Source organism: Schistocerca serialis, chromosome 3, assembly GCF_023864345.2.
Source record: "Schistocerca serialis cubense isolate TAMUIC-IGC-003099 chromosome 3, iqSchSeri2.2, whole genome shotgun sequence".
In the NCBI taxonomy this organism is placed as follows: domain Eukaryota; kingdom Metazoa; phylum Arthropoda; class Insecta; order Orthoptera; family Acrididae; genus Schistocerca; species Schistocerca serialis.
In genome coordinates, this window is record NC_064640.1 from 1,015,623,893 (window position 1) to 1,015,651,150 (window position 27,258).

The following is a 27,258-nucleotide window of genomic DNA, read 5'->3' on the forward strand; positions in this document are numbered from 1 at the left end:
GAAAAGTGCGTCTTTTTCCAGTCGGAAGTAGATAATTTATGTCATGTTATCAATTCTGAAGGTATTCATACGACAAGCGCACATTTGCAAGCAAGACGTGATCTCAAACCGCCTCAGAATGTCATAGAATTACAATCTGTCTTAGGGAAGCTCAGTTATTACATTCGGTTCATCCCTAACGCGGCTCCCTTGCATCGCCTTCGCCGCAAAAGTGTTTCTCTTGTTTGGTCCCAAGATTGTGACACAGCCTTTCAGAAACTGAAAGCGACATCGCTCAGTGATCGATGCTTGGTTCATTTCTATCCAAACAAACCTGTCATTTTGGCCACGGACGCATCGTCCTATGGCGTTGCTGCTGTTTTGTCACACCGGACTGGCTCGTCAGGCAGGCTTCTAAGCTTCTGAACAAAACTCAGCATAACTATTCCCGTGTAGAAAAGGAAGCTCTCGCCATCATTTTAGGAGTGACTAAATTTCACCAATACCTATATGGCTGAAAGTTCTATTTGGTCACAGACCACAGCCTTTTGCAGTCACTCTTCAATCTGCCCAAACCGATTCCTATTAGTACTGCTCAGAAATTGCAACGTTGGGCTCTTTTTCTCTCCCAATACTGGTACGAGATCATTTATCGGCCCATTTCCAAGCATGCGAGTTCAGAAGCTCTCTCACGCATGTCGGCCGGTGTGGCCGAGCGGTTCTATGCCCTTCAGTCTGGAACCGCGCGAGCGCTACGGTCGCAGGTTCGAATCCTGCCTCGGGCATGGATGTGTGTACTGTCCTTAGGTTAGTTAGGTTCAAGTAGTTCTACGTTCTAGGGGAGTGATGACCTAAGATGTTAAGTCCCATAGTGCTCAGAGTCATTTGAACCATCTCTGAAGTCTACTATGGGACCTGATGCTGACTTCGACATTTCCGTAGCAGCACGATTTCAAATTTGTACACAAGAAACTGACATTGTCGAGCGGTTTCCCCTGGATTATCGCAAAGTAGCGCAAAACACTTTTTCCGATCCCGATTTGCAAATTTTGCTCCAAAACACTCGTACCGGATGGGCATCTTCCATCAAGCACGTTGTGTTCCCCCTTGTTCGTCGAAATTTTGCGCGTCGACATGATCTTTCTCTTGATCATGGTGTCATTTTGCTACACACAATCAGGACATTCGCGTGTGGTGATACCGAAAGTGCTTCAAGGACATGTACTCAGCTTATTGCATCAAGGTCATCGAGATATTGTCCGCACAAAACAATTAGCGTGCAGACATTGCACATGGTTTGGCATGGCCGCTGAACGGTGTCAAGTGTATGCAGAACATCAGGTCGCCCCTCCACAACGTTTTATTGAGTGGCCCATGGCAGAGGCGCCTTGGCAGCGTTTACACGTAGACTTGTCTTGCCCTTACTGGAACACACGCTGGTTATTGGTGTCGACGCATAGAGTAAATTCCCGTTTCCTGTTCCCGTGTCATCGATGACATCTCGCTCCACTTCGCAAGCACTTCAGTCCATACTCTGCATCGGAGATCTGCCTGAATCGCTCGTCACTGACAACGGTCCTCAATTCGTCTCTGTGGAATTTGAAGATTTCTGTACAGCGAACGGCATACGCCATCTCGCTTCAGCACCATTCTACCCACAATCGAATGGTGAGGCTGAACGTTTTGTTCGCATGTTGAAACAGCAAATGGACAAGCTTTGCTTGCATCATCCACGCGAACAAGCCTTGATCCGCTTCTTGTCCACTTATAGCTCCCAGCCCCGCAACGGCCGTTCGTCTACCGAGTTGCTACATGGGCGACGCCACGGCACACTCTTGCATTTGCTCCATCCTCCGCTGCGGTCGGCGCCTACAGACTCTAGTCAGCCGACGTATCAGATTGGCCAACCAGTGTTTTACAGAATCTATGGCAGAAAGAAGTCATGTGAGCAGGGCATCATTACTAATTCAATTGATTTGCGTATGTTTCAGATTCGAGGTCCTGATGGATTGCAGAAGTGGCACCAAAATAAAATTCGCCCTTGTCACTTGCAAAGTTGTGCCGCTTCTCGTATGTTCAGATTCCTCACCTTCCCGGTCGACGCAACTCAAGCACTATCTATCAGAGTGGTATTACGCGACGCTGTTTCCGGACCTCGAGCCGATGGACATCTATCTGACGCCTCGGCCGTCCAGTGCGGACGTCCAGTGGTGCCTGCCACCCCATCACCACTGAGTCAACCCAGCGCCGAGACCTACCAAGGAGCGTCCAGTTAGGAAGACGCCTTTGCGAATTCACACCATCAAGAAGATGCCCTGCCGATGGGTGCTGGGACGCACCGTGTGTGTCGTTTTCCGGCCAGTGTTCCATCGCAGTCTCAAGACGGATATCGGGGTGCGAGCAGGTACTCGTCATCGACTACAGCAACAGTTGCCTCTCCAACACTGGTGCCAAACCCACTTACCATCGGTATAGTGCTCGTCTGTACGTGACGACGGTGCGGCGATTTGGGGGGTAAGGAGTGCTGTGTCGTCCAAACAAGACACAGCCAGGACAAAAGCACCAAAGGTGCAATGATAGACTGCACTGGCCAGTCAGCTGGTACAGCTAGCTGCAGTGGCGTGACCACGTAAAAAGAGACGAGTAGAGGAGCAATGCGGCTACGAATGTCATTTAATTTTTAAGCAGAATGAAACAATATACTGCAAATCTCCCACAATACGCTCCTCAGACGACTAGATTAAACCCGCAACACGTTATCGTTTTTAGCTAACGTACTATTGTAATTAAAAACAAGAATGACGAAAATTCCCAACTTAATTATAGGGTAATTTTTCTGCGTAAGCTGTGTGTAACGTAAGAGAGTACTGAAGGATTCCATCGTATAGTTAAATATTGAAGCCACTGAAGGTATTACTTACAGTCAGTCGTCTGGTAATCCCTTAGCTCCTTCCCTATCCGAATCCGACAAATACATTTCAATTCTGGAAGTGTCACCTGCTAAGTTGGTAACGAGCCCATCAACAAGAGAATCCACGAAGCCAACCAGGCGCAAAATTTTCTATTCTTCTTTTATGACGAGCCCTCCAGCGTTCGGCACTGACGTGTGAAAAAGCTGCGTGCGTTGGTTCCAGTACGTCCGACAGCTTAGCAGTCTGTTTAGTTCTCGGGAAAAATCCCGCAGCTTGGCTCCAGATCAGTAAAAAAAAAAAAAAAAAAAAAAAGGGTCAACTGGAAGGATAGATAGTGCAATGCTTACATCAGGTTTATTCTTATGATGAACGGATTATTAAAAAAATGGTTCAAATGGCTCTGAGCACTATGGCACTTAACATCTGAGGTCACCAGTCCCCTAGAACATAGAACTACTTAAACCTAACTAACCTAAGGACATCACACACATCCATGCCCGAGGCAGGATTCGAACCTGCGACCGCAGCGGTCGCGCGGTTCCAGACTGAAGGGCCTTGAACAGCTCGGCCACAGAGGCTGGCCCAGATCAGTTCTGCTGGGTTTGTATTGTAATGGTACAGTAGCAAACGTAAAAATGCAGAATTTGTATGATGTGCTCGATGCTGTGAAAATGATTCTTTTTCATTTTTCTACGATACTTATCTACCTCTGTGGTATAAGACGATGGACATAGTCCAGATAAAGAGGATTTGGTTTTTCATTTTTGCCATAAAAATTAAATTGTTATATTTTCCTATTTTAAGCAACTTTTATGGACTGGAACAGTCTTTCTTAAAACATCGATAATTAAGAATTTGTGTTTGAAATGGAAACAGGAATTTCGCGTCCAATATGTAATTAGAAACAAGAAGGCATGCATTATTCATAAAAAATGATGATGAGTTTTATAATTGCGAGATGCAGGTATTTCAAACTGAAGGAGAAATAAATGATACTGGGAAGATTTGAACCAACGCACAAACACCCCGGTGTCAGTTACAGTCCATTAAACTGCCAACTGCGCTACATGTTCAACGTGTTTTTTTTTTTTTTTGCCGATTGTAGTATATATACCGCCGGGTAAACTTCAAAGCCGATTATCTCCGTAAATTTATGAAAAACGTTAAGAACAGCTTGCTTCTTCGCAGTTTTTAAGTATGTTTTACGCGCGTGTTTCACTACGAAACAGAGAGCATCCTCAGCCATTTTTATACTGCGCAGTAACAGCGCGACAATCAGAGTACAACACTGCAGAGGCTGTTACTGTACACGATTTTTGAAATAAAAATTACGTAGCTAAAGGGTGATTAAGGAAAACGTTGATGGCTGTAAATACATTAGAATATCTTAAAATTTCATGTAACGTAACTTGGTAATAAAATACCTAATACATAAGTAGGACCTACTTCCAAGAGCGTAACAACACCAGTGTATGTGTGCTACGGCTTCGGTCCAATCATGGCGTTTGTGTTCGTTTAGATCAGGTTTATTCTTACGATGAACGGATTATAGTCGCTAAGATAAGTAAACCTTTTAACTCATTTGTGTGACTTTGTTGCCCGCATCTCGTGGTCGTGCGGTAGCGTTCTCGCTTCCCACGCCCGGGTTCCCGGGTTCGATTCCCGGCGGGGTCAGGGATTTTCTCTGCCTCGTGATGGCTGGGTGTTGTGTGCTGTCCTTAGGTTAGTTAGGTTTAAGTAGTTCTAAGTTCTAGGGGACTGATGACCATAGATGTTAAGTCCCATAGTGCTCAGGGCCATTTGAACCATTTTTTTGTGACTTTGTTACTAATTTATGGGAGTGTTGTAGAATCTTCGTTCAATCCTGTCCTGTTAAATGACCCTGGGCCATAGTTGTGTAATAGTGGTAGGGAAAACTTGTCTTAGCGGTGTACTGCATCGGATGCCGTTTCAAGAACTCACAAACTCGGCCTTCCGTAACACCAGTGGCATCTCAGCCTTCACAGCAGTAGCGACGAGATCTTTACAAAACTGGCGACAAGGGTTTACAAAACGCATGAGGACGCAGAATGGCGGCGATGTAGCGATGTGCCTTCAGGGTTCCCTCAGCCACTACCAGTCATGACCTGCAGCCATATCTGATGGCTTCCCAATCCATGACGCCAGGAGTAACTCCGCTGCACCTCTCCAAAACTTTTGAAGAATAGGACCTCTCTCCACACAGTCTACACGCCCGCCAACAACGGTCATCAAGGTTAGTACAGAGTCGCGATGCATCACTGAATATAATGTGATGCCACTCATCAGTAGTCCATGCTTCCTGGTAAAGACACCAATGCAAACGCAACTGTTTGTGTTGTAGTGTGAATGGCAGCCTACGCATGGGATTGTAATTCCCTAATCAGGCTTCTGCTAGTCTACGATCAATGGCTCCGGATGACACAGAATGATGAAGGGAATCAGTCACTTGTTCTTAGATGGCAAGCGCAGATGTGGAGGGGTTCTGATGTTTCCTTTACAGTGGTCGAAGTGGTCTTCTGAACCCTGATGACAAGTATGCCCACTCTCACGTTCCCATATAGTCCAGTATCGAGTAACTGTCACATCCGAATACCCAACAAATCTGGGTACTACAAGACCTGGCCCCAAATAGATACCCACAATGAGTCTTCTTTCAGAATCTTTCAAGTGCAGATAACCCTGGCCCACACAAGTATGCAGCATCTCCACGTCTCACAGAGTGAACAGTGGACATCTAATGCTGTTCAAGCCACTTACATAGAGTACCAAGCCAGGTAACAGTATTAAACACGAACAACACTAATGCTCTCTGTTGGCCTTTCTACATGTGATAGGGAACTACAACTCTAATAATTTACCTCCCCTTCAATTGTGTGTACATGTGCAAAGCTATATTGACATCTGACCATGTTTATTGGGTGCTTCACTTTATTTTTCAGGTAGCGTATAAATATACAGGTATTTCAAATTTGATGTTTCGTCTCCACATGTGCGAAGTTTCAAACAATTCTGACAGATGGGAGGGATGTAGTTAACCATCAAAATGGCGTCCAAGCAAGACACTCATCACAAACAACGTGCTGTAATTTAATTCCTGATTGCGGTGAATGTTGTAACAACGACCGGAACGGTCGCGGGGTTGAAGTGAAGGAAAACGCGGCGGGACCCGTGGAGCGGCCCGCGAACAACAACACAATGGGAGAGGATGGACACGACCAACGAAGGACAGAATGAACAACAAGACCGAAACAACGGAGTAACAAGAAAACCTAACAACCACGTCCACTCGTACACAGAACAAGAAAGTAAATAAGCTGTCTAATGCGAGGCGATGTGTCCAGAGACGTACGCAAGGTTAGACTGGCTGGCTGAGCTTTTTTCTTTTTCTTTATTGTAATTTTCATACCTATATAGATACATAGGTAGGCTGGCAGCAGCATCGTACGCTGCTCTTCAGCCTTCGATTTTCCAATGAGAAAAACAGTAAGAAGATACATAATAGTTAGAGTGACGGGTAAAAACCAGTAGACATGCAAAAATACAAAACACGGAGCCGTCCACACTCGATGAAAATTACACTGAAACACGTTGGCACGGCGCACAAACACTGATGATTCGATGGCACAGGTGAACGTAGGAGTGTGACGGTGAACACTAACACAAACACGACGGCACACACACGAGAAACTGATGGCGATGATCTCCGGCGGGCGAATGTCCACGTAACGTGTGCGAGTTGGGCGACCTGCTAAGAGGGGAAGAGGGGTGAGGGGGAGGGAGAGGGGAGAGCAGAGATTCCATGGCAGAGGAGATGGGAGGAGGAGTAGAGGGATGGGGGTAGGGGAAGCCTGGTGGAGGAGGGAGGGAAGGGGGAGAGAAAGGGAGAGAGGGTGCCCAAAGGAAACAAACACAGGAAGAGGGAGGGAGGATCAAAGTTGGTAGGAGGGGTAGATGGAGGGGAGGAGGGCATCATCAGGGAGGGGGAGCTGGCGGAAGCCACCTTGGGAGAGGGTGTGGAGAGTGGAGAGATGGAGAGCAGGTGGGACATGGAAGTACAGGCGCAGCAGCAGACAGGGGTGGGAGAGGATGGAAGAGATCAGCGGGTGAGGAAGATCGAGTTTGCGGGAGCTGTAGAGGATCCGTATCCGTTCGAGGAAATGGAGGAGGTGAGGGAAGGGAATTAGGTCGTACAGGATCTGCGTGGGGGAGGGGAGACGGATGCGATGGGCGAAGTGAAGAGCATAGTGTTCCAGGATCTGAAGGGATTTGTAAAAGGTAGGGGGAGCAGAGATCCAGGCAGTGTGGGCATAGCAAAGGATAGGGCGAATGAGGGATTTATAGGTATGGAGGATTGTAGAGGGGTCCAGACCTCAAGTTCGGCCAGAGAGGAGTTTGAGGAGACAGAGGTGGGAGCGTGCCTTGGCTTGGATCGTCCAGAGGTGGGGGGGGGTCCAGGAGAGGCGACGGTCAAGGGTGACACCAAGGTACTTAAGAGTGGGGCTGAGGGCGATAGGACGGCCATAGATGATGATGTAGAAGTCGAGGAGGCGGAAGGAAGGAGTGGTTTTGCCTACTATGATCGCCTGGGATTTGGCAGGATTGACCCTAAACAACCACTGGTTGCACCAAGCGGTGAACCGGTCAAGATGGGATTGGAGAAGGTGTTGGGAGCGCTGCAGGGTGGGGGCAAGGGCAAGGAAGGCAGTGTCATCGGGGTACTGGAGAAGGTGAATGGGGGGTGAAGGCGGCGGCATGTCTGCCGTATACATGAGGTACAGAAGAGGGGAGAGGACGGAACCCTGGGGTACACCAGCGGAGGGGAAAAAGGTATAGGAATCCATGTTGTGGATGGTGACATAGGTAGGATCGTGGGAAATAAAGGAGCCGATCAGACGGACGTAGTTAATAGGAAGGGCGAAGGTTTGGAGCTTGAAGAGGGGACCAGAATGCCACACGCGGTCATAGGCTCGTTCAAGGTCAAGGGAGAGGAAGATAGCGGAACGATGGGAATTAAGCTGTTCGGAGAGGAGATGAGTGAGGTGACGGAGATTGTCATCAGAAGAGAAGGACAGCCGAAAGCCACACTGGGTAACGGGAAGGAGGCAGTGCTGGCGGAGATGCTGGTGGATGCGTCGGGTGAGGATGGATTCCAGGACCTTGCTGAAGACTGAGGTAAGGCTGATGGGATGGTAGGAGGAGACAGCGGATGGCGGTTTACCAGGTTTAAGGAACATCAGGATATGGGAGGTTTTCCACAGATCGGGGTAGTGCTGGTTGACAGGACTACATTGTAGAGCCTGGCCAGAGTGGAGAGGAAAAAGGCAGGAGCTTCACGAAGGTGACGATAGGTGACACGGTCGTGACCAGGAGCGGTGTTGCGTTTCATGCGGAGGGTAGCAATGAGATCCTGTGTAGTGATAGGGGCATTGAGTCCTGTGTGTGCAATGTTGTCCAAGTACTGGAACCCAGGGGCGAGGGGAGGGACGCTGGCTGAGCGAGAGGCAGGCGCTTAAGTACTCTATCGGGGACGCCGCTATTGGCCGCTGGAACCATGTGTTCCACTGTGGCGCCCTCACACTAAATGCGGGCCAGGAGGTGCGCGCCACCACGGTTTACGGTGCGATGATACAGAGACCTCTAGGGGTTTCGACGTCCATGACGTTTGGCGGGGATTCAAATTCCGAGGTGCGGCACCAGAGTGAACATCCATAAAACGTTGATATGCTGTTGATAGTAATGTTGCATTTGATAGTTTTGTTGGACGATGGTTAAAGAACATTAAAGCATCAAGAATTAGAGAAACTGAGATCCAAGGTCAGCCACGTTCAGGACACCGTGTCACAGCCACTGCTTCTGACATCGTGAATTGTGCTGATGCCATTATTCATGCAGACTAGCGCATCACAACTCGACAATTGTGTCTACAGCTATCAGCCGGCATTAGAAGTACATGTCTGATGACTGAGACTCTTAAACAATGGAAATTCCAGGTAAGAATATGAACAACATAGGAAAAGATAGACTGCTACTTACTGTAAAGATAATACGCTAAGTCGCAGACAGGCAGAATTAAATGATCTTTACACATAAGCTTTTGGCTGCAGCCTTCGTTCTAGCAGCGTGGCCAAAATGCAACTATCGCAGCCTCAACCTAAGGTAACATACTGTCCCTACACTCTCCACCCAACAGTTTTTCCCCATCTGTCCTATCATCTTCTCCCCCATCTGCCACACTGTTTCTTTACCACCTTCTGCCAATGCACCAGCCCATCTTTCCCCACTTCTCTTCTTTTTGCTCTGTTTTCTCCACCTCCCTGCCCTATAACCTCCTGAAGCTGTGCCTGTGGCATTCTAGTCCCTGCACACTACGCCAGACAACACTCCTTTCCCCAGCTCATACACTGCTATCCCCTCCCCCCCCCTCCCATCCCATGTGACAGTTACATTCTGGCCCGAGCTGCCAGAGCTGGCAGTTATGTGTGTGTGAGGTGTGCTTGCTTGTACGAATGAATGGTGTGTGTGTGTCTCTTTTTCTGATGAAGGCTGAGGGTGAAGGCTTACATGTAAGTGTCTTTTAATTGTGCCTGTCTTCAACTTGGCTCGGTATCTTTACAGTAAGTAGCAATGTATCTTTTCCTACATTGTTCATCGAGACTCTTAGATATTCAAAGTGTACAAAAGATGGGCCCCATCAATTCTCACAACAGGCTAGAAGAGTCAAGGAAAAGACATTTCATCTGAACTGTTGGAGCAGTTTGAAACCAATGAAGAGGCCTTTCTGTCACAGATCATTAAATGTGACAGAATGTGGCTGCAACGTTTTCACCCTGAAACAAAAAGGCAGTTACAGGAGTGCCAGCACCCCGAATCACCAACAAAGAAGAAATTCAAGGCAGCTCGCTTTTGCTGGCAAAGTCAGGAGGATAGTATTTTGCGACAGTGATGGTGTCATTCTTGTGGATGCCTTGTCAAAAAGATCAACCACCAGTTCAGAAGCATACGAGGTGTGATTGGAAAGTTTTAACAGTGGGCCTGTAATTGTACAGTGGTGGTGCTTACATGCTATTGTGATGCATCTCCTTCAAAATAATCCCCCTCTGGCTAAACGCACCGACGCCAACGGTGTTTCCACTTTGGGAAACATTCCTGGAAATTTTTATCCTGAAGTGTGTTAAGGGTGCTCTCTGTATTTGCCTAGATGTCTTCAACCGAGTCAAATCGCTTCTCTTTCGCTGAAAATTTCGAATTAGGAAACAAGCAGAAGTCCACAGGGGCCATATCAGGGGAATATGGTGGTTGTGGAAGTACAGGAATTTTGAATTCGGTCAAAAATTCAACGATGGAGAAGGCACGATGAGCTGGAGCGCTGTAATGGTGTAGCACCCAACTCCTGTCTTTCCACAATGCAGGCCTATTCTTCTGCACCTTTTCGCACAAACGCTCAAGGGCACATTTGCAGTATTCCTGGTTCATTGTTTGTCCTCCAGGGGTAAATTCATATGCACAATACTGGCAGAATCGAAAAAAGTCACCAACATTGTTTTTACCTTCGACCGACTTTGCCGTGCTTTTTTCGGTTGTGGTGAACCTGGAGTCTTCCACTGTGAAAACTACACTTTGGTTTCAGGATCATATCCATATACCCACGATTCGACAGCTCTAATTATCCTGTTTAAAAAATCTGGGTCATTTTTAGTCCTCAGTATTGTTTCTGGTCACCTGACAACACTTTCGGAATGAATTTTGAGGACACTCAACGCATGCTCAGATCTTCAGTTAAAATTGACTGAACTGCATAGAAACTTAAATTAAGTTCATCAACCATCTCCCTAATTATAAGTCTACAATCAGAGCGCATAAAGTTGTTAACTTTCACAACATTTTCATTCGTTTTTGAGGTAGAAGAACGGCCAGACCGTGCTTCATCTTCAAATGATTCGCAGCCATTTTTAAATCTGTTGAACCAGACACAAACATTTGACTGGTTCATACTATTATGTCCAAAAGCTGCTTTTAATAGTTCTTAAGTCTGAGGAGCTGATTTCCTGCTTTTAAAACAAAATTTCACACAAACTCGTTGCTCCGTTTTTACGCCCATTTTCACTCAGACAGAATCCAGCAGGAAGCCCTAACGGGTCCGCACTCAACCATCTACCACAACGAACTGAATGAAGGAAACACAGTTTCCTGTCAAAGGGCATTCAAGGACAAGGCAATGACTCACTCCCCACCCTATGTGTACCTGCCCGCCAAATCAGTAAGCAGTAGCGGATCTATTCTTAAAACTTTCCAATCATACATTGTATGTGACGACTGAACAAACTCAAGACTGTTTGCGACGTTTTCGATCTCACAAGAATCCAAAAGAAATCTTGCCACAACATGGCAATGCATGCCTGCACACAAATCTCAGAATCCAGGAACACATTGTAGAATTGGATTGGATAACATTCCCCCATCCAACCTGCAGCCCACACTTGGCACTTTCGGACCTCCATCTGTTTGGGTCACTTAATGATTCTAGACAGGGGTACACCTTGAAGAGGATGAGAGCATATTCATGCAGTGAAAGGATGTACATGAATACAGGACAAAAGTTTGTACATACATACTCTTATGCACCCCTGGCATGAGGCTGTGGAATTTGATGGAGTACATATAAAAATAGTATATATTAAAGATATATTGACTGATATTGTTATCAAATAGTAACTGTTAATAATGAAGATGTTATGAGAAAAAAATTGTGGCGCATTATTTATTGAGTGGCCTTCGGATCTTGGCTACAGTGATATGACTACTCAGCCACTGGATTGCAAACGTATTCTTTGTCTTCAGACGCCAGGGAGACATTTCAAATGGTAGTAATTACCTACTGAGCTTCACGACTATTTGCTGTGTTACGTTCTACATCCAGAATATTTGCGCAGCCTATGGAACGACCTGATCACATTCGTCTGGATTGTAAAATTCACGGCCGGCCGCAGTGGTCGAGCGGTTATAGGCGCTTCAGTCTGGAACCGCGCGACCGCTACGGACGCAGGTTCGAATCCTGCCTTGGGTATGGATGTGTGTGATGTCCTTAGGTTAGTTAGGCTGAAGTAGTTCTAAGTTCTAGGGAACTGTTGACCTCAGATATAAAGTCCCATAGTGGTCAGAGCCATTTGAACCATTTTTGTAAAATTCATGAAACGCCATTAGCAGAGAGGGCACACCTGTCTACGAGGCACGGAGGGATGGAGCAAAATTTAGGTTCCTGAACACAATAGTCGTTCTTTTCTTTTTTGGATGGCGTCCAGAATACAATGTGCAATTGTAACACGACAGACAGGCTTTCTAAAGAGAAGAAAGACTTTATTGATTTACAAACACGCGGCTGCGGACGCACAGGCGGCTGCTAAGGCCGGGTCATATTCGTGGTGACAGCTAAAATCAGCTTGACAGGAGCACGTTGAGGGCCAGTTTCACTCTATTCTCCACAGATGGGGTTATCTCTGGACTTCCATCGGCTGCTAAGGCGACCGTGTGACCGGGAAAACCCGTCCGTTAGGCAGCACAATGGCTGCTCGTTTCTATGGCCACTTTTCGCATCCAGTGCAAAATGAAAGCTTACCCCCAATTAATTAACATTGAACTATGTGTGTCACCGAAGCGCAAAAAACGGGCTATTACGCGTGTGAAGACGCGGCTTCGATATCCGCATTAGTTTATAAGTTATTGTAAGGTAAATGTTGTAAATGGTTCCTGAACTGAAAAGTGAATGTCGCGGCAACAAAATATACAATTGCTACAAACGAAGTGTCTACGGATACATCCCGTAGATCTCTATCGGAGTGTGATAGTAAATTTACTGAAATTATTCGAATGAGACGCCGAAAAGTGGATTTCGCACAATTAAAAACAGATTTTCTTACCAAATATATAAAGAAACATTAAAAGTAGTAGCAGCATAAATACACTCCTGGAAATTGAAATAAGAACACCGTCAATTCATTGTCCCAGGAAGGGGAAACTTTATTGACACATTCCTGGGGTCAGATACATCACATGATCACATTGACAGAACCACAAGCACATAGACACAGGCAACAGAGCATGCACAATGTCGGCACTAGTACAGTGTATATCCACCTTTCGCAGCAATGCAGGCTGCTATTCTCCCATGGAGACGATCGTAGAGATCCTGGATGTAGTCCTGTGGAACGGCTTGCCATGCCATTTCCACCTGGCGCCTCAGTTCGACCAGCGTTCGTGCTGGACATGCAGACCGTGTGAGACGACGCTTCATCCAGTCCCAAACATGCTCAATGGGGGAGAGATCCGGAGATCTTGCTGGCCAGGGTAGTTGACTTACACCTTCTAGAGCACGTTGGGTGGCACGGGATACATGCGGACGTGCATTGTCCTGTTGGAACAGCAAGTTCCCTTGCCGGTCTAGGAATGGTAGAACGATGGGTTCGACGACGGTTTGGATGTACCGTGCACTATTCAGTGTCCCCTCGACGATCACCAGTGGTGTACGGCCAGTGTAGGAGATCGCTCCCCACACCATGATGCCGGGTGTTGGCCCTGTGTGCCTCGGTCGTATACAGTCCTGATTGTGGCGCTCACCTGCACGGCGCCAAACACGCATACGACCATCATTGGCACCAAGGCAGAAGCGACTATCATCGCTGAAGACGACACGTCTCCATTCGTCCCTCCATTCACGCCTGTCGCGACACCACTGGAGGCGGGCTGCACGATGTTGGGGCGTGAGCAGAAGACGGCCTAACGGTGTGCGGGACCGTAACCCAGGTTCATGGAGACGGTTGCGAATGGTCCTCGCCGATACCCCAGGAGCAACAGTGTCCCTAATTTGCTGGGAAGTGGTGGTGCGGTCCTCTATGGCACTACGTAGGATCCTACGGTCTTGGCGCGCATCCGTGCGTCGCTGCGGTCCGGTCCCAGGTCGACGGGCATGTGCACCTTCCGCCGACCACTGGCGACAGCATCAATGTACTGTGGAGACCTCACGCCCCACGTGTTGAGCAATTCGGCGGTACGTCCACCCAGCCTCCCGCATGCCCACTATACGCCCTCGCTCAAAGTCCGTCAACTGCACATACGGTTCACGTCCACGCTGTGGCGGCATGCTACCAGTGTTAAAGACTGCGATGGAGCTCCGTATGCCACGGCAAACTGGCTGACACTGACGGCGGCGGTGCACAAATGCTGCGCAGCTAGCGCCATTCGACGGCCAACACCGCGGTTCCTGGTGTGTCCGCTGTGCCGTGCGTGTGATCATTGCTTGTACAGCCCTCTCGCAGTGTCCGGAGCAAGTATGGTGGGTCTGACACACCGTCAATGTGTTCTTTTTTCCATTTCCAGGAGTGTATAAACGTTCGATGGATAGGAAATTATTGAATCTATAATTCAAGTTCATTGATAATATTTACACTTATAAATCCGAAAATGGAGTAAAACCGTAGAAATTATTGCTTATCAATAAATTATAGCAGATAAAAGAAAATGATAGCAGCATAATATTTCTTGGAAAATTTCTGTGTGACTTGATGTATCATAAGTGGATAAAACGTTAAAATTAAGAATACCAGCAATTATTCATGTTCAGTGATTGCACTGACCTCAGTGGTACTTTACTGAGGTTTCTTGGGTGAACAACGGCATTTTGGTGGGGGTCTACGAGGTTGGGACGCCATTGGAGGCGGTCAGGCTGTATTATTCCGTATTAGGAGAAAGTTTTATGTGACGAAAAGTAAAACAGCAGATAGTTTGCATGTGCCATTTTTTTAGAATTCCTACATTCGGACAAACAAATTTTTCGGTATCTGATGGACTCGTTATTTTTCAGGGTGCGTGTGATACAAGCCGCACTTAAGATTTCGATGTGTAGCCATTGTGGAATTTATAGTTTGAAATAGTGTGGAACTATAATGGTTTTCTAAAGATAACTCATGCAATTAATCGTGGTCTAGTCAGCCGCCTCCAACATATTAAGACACACGGTCAGGCTCTGAAATTAATTTACTGTGAACTGTGACTTTCGATTTTTCTATGTTCTCATTGGAAATGAACTCGGATTTGTGAAACTTCAAAAATACGTTTGTGCATACGTGGGTTTTGCATAATAAATCATGTCTTTTGTGGAACATGGGGTACATTGCGACGAATGTGAGTTGGCGCACCATAGACGAAACGCAGCCAAACCTGCAAGTCCACTGCATTTACGAAGTGTTTGTGCTGTGTAATGTGTTTTTAAATCTTTTCGTGCAGTAGCACATAGGAGCTCCTGGCTGATATAGAGCTTGTGAACTGTTTGATTTTCGGTGAGTTGATGAGAGAGATTGTATTTTATTTCGTCATCCACACCACATGCACATTCCCACATAACCCTTACGGTCGCAGCAAATAGCTAATGTGTGCCAAGGGCAGAACAATACGACTATTCGTGGAGGAAGAGAGCAATCGTTTTATACCAGGATAGAATCTAATAACTAAACTAATGTAGTGATATTGCTCCAGTAAATCATCGGCTTGTCTTTGGAACCTTGATAGGGAGACTGCAGCTTCAGTGTACTGTTACACAGATGGTGACACTCGAAGTATTCCAGGCAATCTGACATTTCTGTATTATTATTTTTTCATTCTCCTGTTGTTTTCGAATGTTTCCCGTACCAAATTTTCATTATACCTTCTCACATCATCTAGGAGACCTTCCCAGATACTGTTTAGTTCAGCATACTCTGTCAAGTTCCTATTATAGTTTGCTTCAGACTTTCGCCTTCTGTTTGATAGTTTGGTTGTTATGTTTCAGATGTTTCCTTCAAAAAAATAGTTCAAATGGTTCTGAGCACTATGGGACTTAACTTCTGTGGTCATCAGTCCCCTAGAACTTAGAACTACTTAAACCTGACTAACCTAAGGACATTACACACACCCATACCCGAGGCAGGATTCGAACCTGAGACCGTAGCGGTCGGGCGGTTCCAGACAGTAGCGCTTAGGACCGCTCGGCCACCCCAGCCGGCATGTTTCCTTCCTCTACCTGTTTCACATCTTAACATCTTTTGCTGTTTGCCTAAGTGCCCTAGTTAAATAGTTACCCTTTTCGTCTCTGTAGATACAATCATTATTTTATGAGATTCTGAACTTATGTATATTGTCTTCTTTGTTTTACGCCTCTTTTCCCCCAGCTGCAGTTATACAATATATACAGGGTAGTCAGAAACAGTCTGAAAAGCTGGTAAGGGTGTTGTAGGGTATTGTGTATTGTATTGTGCATTTAAACCGGGGACCTAGAAACGATGGAGATGCTTCGTCCCGCCGTAGCCCTCAGTCGTACACAACCCCACAACAGGCCACAGCAGTCCACCCACGCCACTGCCGCCCCACACCGAACCTAGGGTTATTGTGCAGTCCGGCCCCCAGTGGACATCCGCCGGGAACGTCTCATACCAGACGAGTGTAACCCCGCATGTTTGCGTGGTAGAGTAATTACGGTGTACGTGTACGTGGAGACATGTTGCAGGGTAGGTTATGCTGGAAAATAACTGTTAAGAGAAAATTGAATACATTGAGCCTTTTCCGAGTTAATTAGCATTGAAGTTAGCCAATCAGGCCATTGCAACCGAAAATTCAAGCGGCCTGCCAGAGACTACGTAGCCAAAAGTGTACTTCGTTTGGTTCCCTAAAACAGAACAATAGAGCGATACAAAACTGGACGTGGGACGGTAATAAGGATCGTATCTGAGCCAAAGGCTGAGGAGCCTCGTGCGCTATCACCTACTCTATGAGAACATCTGACACTATTTGCATCTGTCGGGCCACTTGAATTTCCACGCAAAGGCCGAATTCGGTATCTTCATTGGTAATTAAGTCGAAAACGGCGTATCGTATCAAATTTATTTCTCAGCACACTCTACCCTGCAACATCCCTGCAAGCTTTTCAGACTGTTTCTAACCATCTTGTATAGGTTGATACCACCGTCTGTGACTGTAACAAATGTCTTTTTAAGACCATTAGAAGTATGTACACACACACACACACACACACACACACACACACACACACACACACACACACACACACACACACCAGTCCAAAAATGTAAAGCCATAAGCAGAGCAATAACAGTCGCTTTCACAACCAACAAAACAAAACAAAAGACGAGCGCATCCAGGAATATAAAAACAAAGTACACAAATTGGTGAGACGGCAGTGAACCTGCAGAACATAGAAATGTAAATATATTTCGTGTCAGTGAACGTGCTGTGTCCGAAAGTCTAACACGTATGTGTAGAAGAACGTTAAGAATGATGTAAGAGACAAAGAAACCGTGAGTAATGATAATAAATTAATACTGTCTACTATAGAAAGTTAAAGCATGAGAATTGTTCATGATCTAACACACAAAATTGTAAGAAAAACCATACCATTACAGTGACCGCTGAAAATGCTTCGAAATTAAACGAAACGAGCTTGGTCATAATAAGACTTTTATTGCAGTCGCAAAATTAGCCTACATATCTTATTAGCCTACATAACTTATTAGCCTACATAAGTTATTAGCCTACATAACTTATTAGCCTACATAACTTATTAGCCTACATAACTTATTAGCCTACATAACTTATGCTGAACATGATGTATAATGTGTTATTTGATGACTTTCTGCTACAAAATATATTATCACTATCTACATTTTTGCCTTCCTGACTGCTGAGTTTCTTTCTAGCTTTGTATCACTTGAAATCCTAAAGCTGTTTAGGACAGTCACGTCATGGACTTTGATAAAACAGTTTCAGATTGGCTCCTTTCATTCTAAAAATGAGGGAGTCCCTGTTCACAAAACAAAGGCTAATCGAGAGGTTTAATGAAATCTTATTTCAACATAACTGAGTAGCTGTAGGATAATTTTGTCGTCCTTTGACAGCCAAATCAAATCTCCCTTCTGCAGATGGAAGAGAATAACATGCCAAGTTCAAGAGAAAATGAGCGTCGATGTGCTAGCGGTAGTCTTTGCTTCACTAACCCACAATCCAACGATAAAGTTAAGAGATACTTCCATTGGCGACAGACTGCATGTAAATGCTCTATGCGATTATGGCACAGAGATATTTTCACAGCGTATACAAGCTGTGCATTCAGTATCTGGGTGCTCATAATGTGGTATGTGGGATATGGTGAGTAGAGGGCCAAGCACTGTCTTCCTTAATATTAGGGAGTAGTTAGGAATGTGTTTTCTCAACTCATAGTTTACTTTCTTACTGAGCACTGCCTGTACTCAATTCACTTACAGCAGTTGCAGCGCAAAGAAAGAGGCATTTGGAAAGGTGCAGGCCGTGGCACTCATTAATATACACTGATGAGTCACCTGCTTAATAGCTTCTTTGTCTGTCTTTGGAGCGAAATATACGACTGATTCTGCATTTCAAGGATCCGACATTTTGTTGCTAGGTTTGTGGAGGCATGTGGCATTACCGCTGATTTGCGTACGCGGTGGTGGCGTCCGATAGCGACTAAGATGGGTAGACACGATTTAGATCAAGCGAATCTCGTCGCTGAGGCCCCAACGTGTGTTCCCTGGTACGTTCCTCAAACCACTGAAGCGCCGTTCTGGCTCCGAGACACGAACAATTACACTGCTGAAAAGTGACATCGCCGTCTGGAAAGACATCAAGCGTGGACGGAAGCAGGTGGGTCGCAGCTGTGAGCGGGTCTTTGATAGCTACCATAAGTCCCAGGAGAATGTTTCCCGTAGCATAACACTGCCCCACCAGCCTGCACCCGTTTCAACCGCCGTTCACCTCGACGACGCTTTTTGTGGAGACGACCATCGATTTACTGTAGCAAAAATGTGATTCACCCGAAGAGCCGATACGTTTCCATTGATCGGCGGTCGAATCCAGATGGTCCTGTGCTCACTTCAATCGTAATTGACGATATCGTTGGGTCAAGATGTGAACACGTAGGGGCGGTCTGCTGCGAAGCTCCAAGTTCAATAATGTGGGATGAGCAGTGTGCTCCGAAACACTTGTGCATGCTCTTTCGGCAGAGATGCCACAGACCACTATCTATCCTACTTTACCGAGCAGAAAACCCTCCGAACCACGTTCTCTGAAGAGTCGTTGGCGTCCAACCATTTAGCGTCTGGTGATATTTTCTCCGTCCTTCTACCTGTTTCTGTAGACGCTCACGACAGTAGCATGTGAACTTTGGACCGGCTTCTCCGTTTTTGGGATACTCGTTCACAGGCTCTGCATAGTAATAGTCTGCCCTTTCTTAAAGTCGCTTATCTCATCCCCTGTCCGTGTCTGCTTAGCTTCCGTTCTTTTGTTACCGCGTGACTTGCTGCAACGCCACCAGGCAGCATGCAATGTCGCGGTAGACAATGGTCCAAAGTGTATCATAATGTAGATGTGAACGTCATCCTGGACCGTTCAGTACAAGATGTGGTAAAGAGTATAGAATTATGGAATACGATAGACAAACCATCCGATACCATCCTTTACAAAATTTATGCAGTGAATAACCTCGCTCTGAGATATTTGGAGCAGTGGCAAGTGAGGGTAATGTGTGAAATTAGAGCGTGAAAGTACTGACTGAGTGAAACTACTGGTCTCTTTACTAGGTGAAACTACTGAGTCTTTACTTATTTTTATCATTTAAAACACTGACCTACAGGATTTTGCCTGTCGAAGACAACTCAAACATAACCTATTTATTTATTACCCACAATTAACAAGCCGAACGCAATCTGACTGCTATATAGTGACAACATGGCTTCAAATAATTAACACAAAAGAACAGCACTGAATTGCAAGAAATCCTAACAACAACCCATATTTTTTCATAAGTCACTTACCTCATAGAAAATCTTCATAACACAAACTACAGTAATTACAGCAAGCAGCAACTACAGCCAGCTAAATAAAAGATTCTAACTACTGTAGACCCCAACTACTAGGAAGCATATGGTTAGCAAAAGAAAGATTTTGTTGAAGTGCAAACAATGTATTTAGAAGATTTTACCTTATTCACGTGACATCCAGTTCCAAAAATTAAATAGTTGTCAACAATTCCACTACCCAAACATTACCAACTACATCCACCCTCATTTTACAATGCATGTCCTACCAACACTGAGTCTCCACTAAGGAAATCATGTCCAAACCCTTCTCTACCCGCTCACTAACTACTAGTCCATTTAACCACAGAATCTGTTGTTGAGGGCACAGAGCTTTGTCCATCGATATTAATACAGTCTACAGAGCTGCCAACATACAAACAGGCTACTTATATAACCCCACTGCTCCTCCCCAAAAATTTTACAAAATGTTTTGGGCAGCGGCCAAGACTAAGTTGTTAAAATTTTTTATGTTAACAATATCAAATAGATCAGATGGACACAAATGTTAAGTAATATGCTGTTGGCCAATAAAGTAAAAAATTCTTCTCACAGTCCCTGAAGATAGTTCTAATAATTCATCACAAGAGAAGTCTATGCCAGTTTTACGCACAAATGCTGAGCAGTATATGGAAATGCACAAGTAAGTAGTGGACAACCGTGCAGTCTTGAAGAAGCAGTGTTGCCCTCCCCACGGAAACACGGTGCTGACTCTTGACATAGAGATTTCAGTTGGAGTTGTAAGATTGGTAATGGGCCACAACAGAGCAGACCCACAGCAGTGTCAGTCTAACGAGGGGACCTTCTGGGAGGTGCATCGAGTTATGAGCTCCCACTTCTCCTGCTTATAGTGTGGGTAGGCAACTATCACACCATAACATTGTAGGTGCCAATGCGGCCAAGTTTTTGAAATATTGCTTTTTAAAGTTTGAGCAGCTCTTTATATACAGAAATGTTTCATTATTGTGGCAAGTGAGCTAGTAGCCGAGTGGCATGCGATCGAGGCTCCTGTCCAGGTGATCCTGGTTCGAAACTCGTCTATGCTACTTTTGTTTCCTTTTCTTCAAATTACTGGTTTAATTTATAATTAATCATGAAAATTTCGCAAGGAATTGATTAAAAAGAATTACAAGCCTCTATAAATCAAAGTTACAAATTCAATGTCACATTTTGTTTCAATCTTTTGCACTTTTTTTATTTTAACAGGAAATTAACTGTAATGTAATGTCTTGAAATATTTTATTATTGTTCAATTTCTTTGGTTGTATTTTTAATTTTGTTCCGTTGAGATACGGAATATTAAAAAATATACCAACGAATGAAGGATTAAAAATATGTTTCATTTAATGGAAAGTTAATCGATATTTCCTATATTTCGACGAGTACATTCCGACGGATGATACTTGTTATAAAAGCAATCAAAACATTTGTACTTTGGACACCACGAACATTGTACGAATGCACATTCATTTTCGTCGCAGTCGCATCTGTATTTTCTCAAGTCCGCAGGAAACGCCACTGCATTGACGTTATGGAATGCTTCTTTTTCGCGGCACGCCAGGTATATCTGTAACAATATTAACGATGAACTTGTAGTATATCTGAAAATTCAAGCAAGCTATCAGAAAATTGAAAATAATGCTTTATTCACGTACCTTATCATATTTTTATGTGTCGTAGCCTGCAGTTGGTCATGTACCAGCGAATGGATTTTTACCATGTCCTCCCTGGATGTAATTTCTACGTTGTGTTGCAATAGGTACGGAGCGTTTTGGAAGTGGTGAATGTTTCTTTACTTGGCGATAAAAATATACATCGCATGGCTGACAAAACGGTGTACGTCGCGGTGGTATTTCAGTGAGTGTTTCTTGATTATCAGAGTAGCTCATCAGAAGATTATCTTGGGAATTTGTCACCGTATAGAGTAGGGTAAACATAGTCATGTGTAGGGACTGTGGTTGTTGTGAGCGGACGCAAGGAGAATTGGCCACTCTTCGGGGGCAGGTGGAGGCTTGGTCTGTTAGGCTCATCGAGCTCGAGGCGCAGGCGTCGGCTCGTAGTGGCGTTGGGGCAACTGTGGTGAGACCTATGCCTACTTCGGTGGCCTTGGAATCACATGGAACCCCTGATGTCGCTGCGTCTTCCGGCAGTGAGCATCTTACCGGTCAGCCATCACTCCAGGGTGAATGGCGGACAGTGGTGGGCTCGCGCGTGCCTGGCCGAAAGGCGAAGGTGGGATCTGGCCGCGTGGCAGCTGCCTTACCCCTTTCCAACAGGTACGGGGTGCTTCCTAGTGGTGATGACATCGTTTCCGAGCCACCACAGGATGCCTCGCCTGTTGGGCCAGTGGCCGATTCTCCGGCAAGGTCCCGACAGTCACAGAGGGCGGGCCTATTAGTTATAGGGAGCTCCAACGTTAGGCGGGTTATGGAGCCCCTCAGGAAAATAGCGGGTAGGTCGGGGAAGAATGCCAGTGTGCACTCGGTGTGCTTGCCGGGGGGTCTCGTCCGTAATGTGGAGGAGGCCCTTCCGGCAGCTATTGAACGCACTGGGTGTGACCGGCTGCAGATAGTAGCACATGTCGGAACGAATGACGCCTGCCGCTTGGGTTCTGAGGCCATCCTTGGTTCCTTCCGGCGGCTGGCTGATTTGGTGAAGACAACCAGCATCGCACGCGGAGTGCAAGCTGAGCTTAATATCTGCAGCATAGTGCCCAGAGTCGATCGCGGTCCTCTGGTTTGGAGCCGTGTGGAGGGTCTAAACCAGAGGCTCAGACGACTCTGCGACTATAATGGTTGCAAATTCATCGACCTCCGTTATTGGGTGGAGAACTGTAGGGCCCCCCTAGACAGGTCAGGCGTGCACTACACACCGGAAGCAGCTACTAGGGTAGCAGAGTACGTGTGGCGTGCACACGGGGGTTTTTTAGGTTAGAGGGACCCCCCATTGGGCGAAACGATAAAATACCTGACTGCTTACCAGAGAGGACATTATCATCGTTGATAAAGAACGTCCGTCCTCAGAGACCAAAAACAGGAAAAGTTAACGTAATATTGGTAAACTGCAGGAGTATCCAGGGCAAGGTTCCTGAATTAGTATCTCTTATTGAAGGAAATAGTGCGCATATAATATTAGGAACGGAAAGTTGGTTAAAACCGGAAGTGAACAGTAACGAAATCCTAGACACAGAATGGAATATATACCGCAAGGATAGGATAAACGCCAATGGTGGAGGAGTATTTATAGCAGTAAAGAATTCAATAATATCCAGTGAAGTTATTAGCGAATGCGAATGTGAAATAATCTGGGTTAAGTTAAGTAAAGTATCAAAGGTGGGTCAGATATGATAGTCGGATGCTTCTATAGACCACCTGCATCAGCAACCGTAGTAGTTGAGCGCCTCAGAGAGAACCTGCAGAACGTCGTGAAGAAGTTTCGTCATCATACTATTGTAATAGGGGGAGACTTCAATCTACCAGGTATAGAATGGGATAGTCACACAATCAGAACTGGAGCCAGGGACAGAGACTCTTGTGACATTATCCTGACTGCCTTGTCCGAGAATTACTTCGAGCAGATAGTTAGAGAACCAACTCGTGAAGCTAACGTTTTAGACCTCATAGCAACAAATAGACCGGAACTTTTCGACTCCGTGAATGTAGAAGAGGGTATCAGTGATCATAAGTCAGTGGTTGCATCAATGACTACAAGTGTAATAAGAAATGCCAAGAAAGGAAGGAAAATATATTTGCTTAACAAGAGTGATAGGGCACAAATCGCAGAATATCTGAGTGACCACCATCAAACGTTCATTTCTGAGGAAGAGGATGTGGAACAAAAATGGAAAAAATTCAGAAACATCGTCCAGTACGCCTTAAATAAGTTCGTACCGACTAAGGTCCAAAGCGAGGGGAAAGATCCACCGTGGTATAACAATCATGTACGAAAGGTACTACGGAAACAAAGAAAGCTTCATCATAGGTTTAAGAGTAGTCGAATCATAGCTGATAAGGAAAAGCTGAACGAAGCGAAAAAGAGCGTAAAGAGAGCAATGAGAGAAGCATTCAACGAATTCGAACATAAAACATTGGCAAACAATCTAAACAAGAACCCTAAAAAGTTTTGGTCATATGTAAAATCGGTAAGCGGATCTAAATCCCCTATTCAGTCACTCGTTGACCACGATGGCACCGAAACAGAGGACGACCGAAGAAAGGCAGAAATACTGAATTCAGTGTTCCGAAACTGTTTCACTGCGGAAAATCGTAACACGGTCCCTGACTTCAGCCGGCGCACGGACGCCAAAATGGAAAATATTGAAATAAACGATATCGGAATTGAAAAACAACTGCTATCACTTAGTAGCGGAAAAGCATCCGGACCAGACGAGATACCCTTAAGATTCTACAGTGATTATGCTAAAGAACTTGCCCCCTTTCTATCAGCAATTTATCGTAGATCGCTGGAAGAACGTAAAGTACCTAGCGACTGGAAGAAAGCGCAGGTCGTTCCCATTTTCAAGAAGGGTCATAAATCAGATGCGAATAATTATAGGCCTATTTCGCTTACGTCAATCTGTTGTAGAATAATGGAACATGTTTTGTGTTCTCGTATTATGACGTTCTTAGATAATACAAATCTCCTTCATCATAACCAACATGGATTCCGCAAACAGAGATCATGTGAAACTCAGCTCGCCCTATTTGCCCAAGAAATTCACAGTGCCGTAGACACTGGCGAGCAGATTGATGCCGTATTCCTGGACTTCAGGAAGGCATTTGATACGGTTCCGCACTTACGTTTAGTGAAAAAAATACGAGCTTACGGAATATCGGACCAGGTTTGTGATTGGATTCAGGATTTCCTAGAAGAAAGAACACAACATGTCATTCTTAACGGTTCAAAATCTGCAGATGTAGAGGTAATTTCGGGAGTACCGCAGGGAAGCGTGATAGGACCTTTATTGTTTACAATATACATAAATGACTTAGTTGACAACATCGGTAGCTCCGTGAGGCTATTTGCAGATGACACGGTTGTCTACAAGAAAGTAGCAACATCAGAAGACTCGTACGTACTCCAGGAGGACCTGCAGAGGATTAATGCATGGTGCGACAGCTGGCAGCTTTCCCTAAACGTAGATAAATGTAATATAATGCGCATACATAGGGGCAGAAATCCATTCCAGTACGATTATGCCATAGGTGGTAAATCATTGGAAGCGGTAACGACCGTAAAATACTTAGGAGTTACTATCCGGAGCGATCTGAAGTGGAATGATCACATAAAACAAATAGTGGGAAAAGCAGGCGCCAGGTTGAGATTCATAGGAAGAATTCTAAGAAAATGTGACTCATCGACGAAAGAAGTGGCTTACAAAACGCTTGTTCGTCCGATTCTTGAGTATTGCTCATCAGTATGGGACCCTTACCAGGTTGGATTAATAGAAGAGATAGACATGATCCAGCGAAAAGCAGCGCGATTCGTCATGGGGACATTTAGTCAGCGCGAGAGCGTTACGGAGATGCTGAACAAGCTCCAGTGGCGGATACTTCAAGAAAGGCGTTACGCAATACGGAGAGGTTTATTATCGAAATTACGAGAGAGCACATTCCGGGAAGAGATGGGCAACATATTACTACCGCCCACATATATCTCGCGTAATGATCACAACGAAAAGATCCGAGAAATTAGAGCAAATACGGAGACTTACAAGCAGTCGTTCTTCCCACGCACAATTCGTGAATGGAACAGGGAAGGGGGGATCAGATAGTGGTACAATAAGTACCCTCCGCCACACACCGTAAGGTGGCTCGTGGAGTATAGATGTAGATGTAGATGTAGGTATCACTAATAGAGTACAAGTTGGTAGTCCATCTTCATCGTTGAATTTCATTTGATGCAAGTACGTGGAGGTTTGCCCACCTCACGAGTCAACGATGTAGGGGAATTGATTATTTTCCACGTATGGTTGAATTACTTTATTCAAAAACTCTTCGTACGTTTGTTTATGCAGTTTTCCGGACTTTGCCAATGTAATGTGAACATTCTGGTGTTTCTCCATATATCCGTCGACGTCTTCTCAGACTCGGGGGCCCAACGTTCCAGTTACTTCTTGTGGGCAAACAAATACTTTGGGCAGCAGTTTTCCAGACAATACGATTGGATGTTGAGCAGTATATGAGTGCGTCAATTTCGGTGACTTTTTCACCTTTGTGGGACAAAGTGCGCCTGCTGCTTATTTTGTACTCATATCCTGTTTGATCTGTATTTATGATATAATCAGGGTTCAATTTCGTGATTATATTGCTTGTTTGCTGCTGATATTTCGTAGCTATTTCCAGAAACTCGTCCAAAGTTCTCTTGTCTTTCTCGCTGACATATTTTGTTGCATGCCGTTGAGATATCCGATGCATCGATTTGAAGCAACGAACCCAAGATTCCGAAGCTTTGATGTCAACATTTCCATCCAGAAATTGAAAAGCAGCAGCCATTGCCCACTGTTGGAGGTAGCATCCGTGTTGTTACGAGGCCTGCCCTCTGGTCCCTCGCCTCGATAAAACGGTCGTAAACATACGAATTGATTAGTTCCAGTTTATCATTTCGCGTCCCTCCTACTGCGATTAGGAATCTCCACTTTGACAACTGGGTTTTGCTTTTCCATAATCTCGTTGAATGTTTTTGTAACGTTTTCAATGACCACGTTGGATGAAGTTGTGCCATCTCCACGGCCTTGACTTTCACTGCATATGGGATTCGGATTCGCTCATCTCCATCATCTTCTTCATTATAATCCGAAGAAATAGGTGTTATTTCTATTTTTCGTTTTTTCCATGCGTCACTTTCGTCGTGGCTTGCTTCGGAAGGACTCGCAACCTCTTCATTGTCAGAAAATAACACTTCTTGGTCCGTGGCTATCATAGTCCCGTACGTGTCTAAAAATCTTTTGAGCATTTCTCTGCCGATTAATGAAGATCGTTCGCTGATGTTAGAGCTTACTGATTCCAGTATAAATTTGTTTTTGATAAGTAACTGCCGTAAACAATGCACTGCGTCTGTCAACTCCTGCAGTTCTTCATTTTTAGGTGGAGCCCACAAAAGACCTCCTTGGTCTTCCACCAAATGTTCAATATTGTCAAAATTGCACCCACTGACAACTCGTGAGCAACTTGCACTTTGCTCCATTTTAAAGGGTAAACGTCTGCACACTTCAAAGCCAAGCTTTCAACCGACGAGAAACGTTTATTCGCTACTCACGCACACAGATAGTAGAGTCCCTGTATTCGTGGAACGGCAGGTACAAATAGGGGAACGCCAACGGTCGCAGACCACCAACAGGATTAGGCGCGACGACGCGTCAACGATCTGACAGGTATAAAATGTACTAGGATCCTGTCCCAACATTTGTATGACGGGCTTATAACTATTTTCGTAGA